Genomic DNA, 1815 nt, shown 5'->3' on the forward strand with positions numbered 1-1815 from the left:
ATATTTGATAAACTATTGCTGTCATGGTATTCAGTTATAAGAGGTGCCAAAGCACTTTTTTTGGTTTCGTGATAAAACTATTGTGTGGACAAATGAAATTGAGTGAGTCCCTCTTTTGTTGCAAGAAAAATTGGGTAGAAGGTTGAGAAGTCTCTTCGATTTAATTTCCAAATTATGATGTAGACAAGTTAGGTTGAGAAATCGCTCTCTTGTTGTATCAAGAAATTGGATAGATAAAGGAATATAAACTTGACCAGAGAGAGCAGAAAGAAGAGAGGAAAATAAAAACTGATATGATTGTTTTGAATGATTATTGAAAATGTATATAATTGTTTCTTTACACTGAGATTCCAAATATATATCCTACACTTGTATACAAGACTTTTCATAACAGATTCTTGATAACTAATTTTTTTACATGTGACACTCTAATATCCCCCCACAAACTCAGGGAGGCTTAGTGGACAACCTGAGTTTGCTTCGAAACTTCTCAAATAAGTAATTGGAGAGAGGTTTAGTGAAGATATCTGCTATTTGCTCACTGGAAGGGATGTGAGTGACTGCTACTTGACCCTTGATGACTCTGTCTCTAACAAAGTAAAGATTGAGTTCAAAGTGCTTAGTGCGATCATGGAGGATTGGATTATACGCCAACAGCACAGCGGACATGTTATCACAGAACACAGTAGGTGATGTACGACACGATTGCTGAATTTCGATTAGGAGATTCTGAATCCAGATCAACTCTGCAAACACAGCTGCTAGTGCGCGGAATTTCGCCTCTGTAGAGCTGCGGCTGACAGTAGGTTGTTTGCTGCACTTCCAAGAGATAAGATTCGAACCATAATAAACACAGTAACCAGAAATAAATTTGCGATCATCCATATCCGTAGCCCAATCAGAATCTTCAAAAGCAGTTAATCTTAAGTCAGTTGAAGGATAAAATTCTAAGCATGTGTGAAGCGTACCTGCCAGGTAACGAAGTACTCGCTTGACTGCATTCCAATGTTCTAGCATGGGATTAGCCATAAACTGGCTGAGCTTGTTTACTGAAAAGGCAATGTCAGGGCGAGTCACAGTGACATATTGTAGACCCCCAGTATAGATCGAAAGAGAGTGGGGTCTTCAAAGGGAGTACCAGTGTTTGCTGTTAATTTAGAATTGCTAATCATAGGGGTGCTCATGGGCTTGGAATCTTGCATCCCTGATTTAGATAGAAGCTCAAGAATATACTTAGATTGGTTTAAGGTGATCATGTTACCAGGAAAATGAAGGGCCTCAATTCCTAGAAAAAAAATTGATATCACCAGATCTTTAAGAAGAAACGTAGAATGTAATTGTTGTAGTACTTTCATTATTTCAGAATTATCATTTCCTGTTACTAACATATCATCTACATAAATTAAAACATAAATAATAGATTTGTTAGAAAATTTAGTGAAGAGAGAGGGATCAGACTTTGTGCACTGAAAACCAAAGTTTCTTAATGCAGCAGTAATGGTCATATACCATGCACGAGGTGCTTGGCGTAGTCCATAGATTGCTTTATTAAGTTTACATACTAAATGAGGATTTGAGTGGGAAAAACCTAGGGATTGACTCATATAAACAGTTTCATATAGCATGCCATTAAGGAATGCATTATGAAAGTCATATTGTTTGAGTGTCCAACCTTTAGAAAGGGCTAAGGTTAGAATCAAACGAATAGTCACAGGTTTAACCACGGGTGAGAATACCTGAGCAAAATCCACTCCAACAGTTTGGTTAAAGCCTCTTGCCACTAATCTGGCTTTATGGCGAATAATATCACCCTTT

Source organism: Arachis ipaensis, chromosome B3, assembly GCF_059453495.1.
Source record: "Arachis ipaensis isolate K30076 ecotype BB chromosome B3, ASM5945349v1, whole genome shotgun sequence".
Classification (NCBI taxonomy): domain Eukaryota; kingdom Viridiplantae; phylum Streptophyta; class Magnoliopsida; order Fabales; family Fabaceae; genus Arachis; species Arachis ipaensis.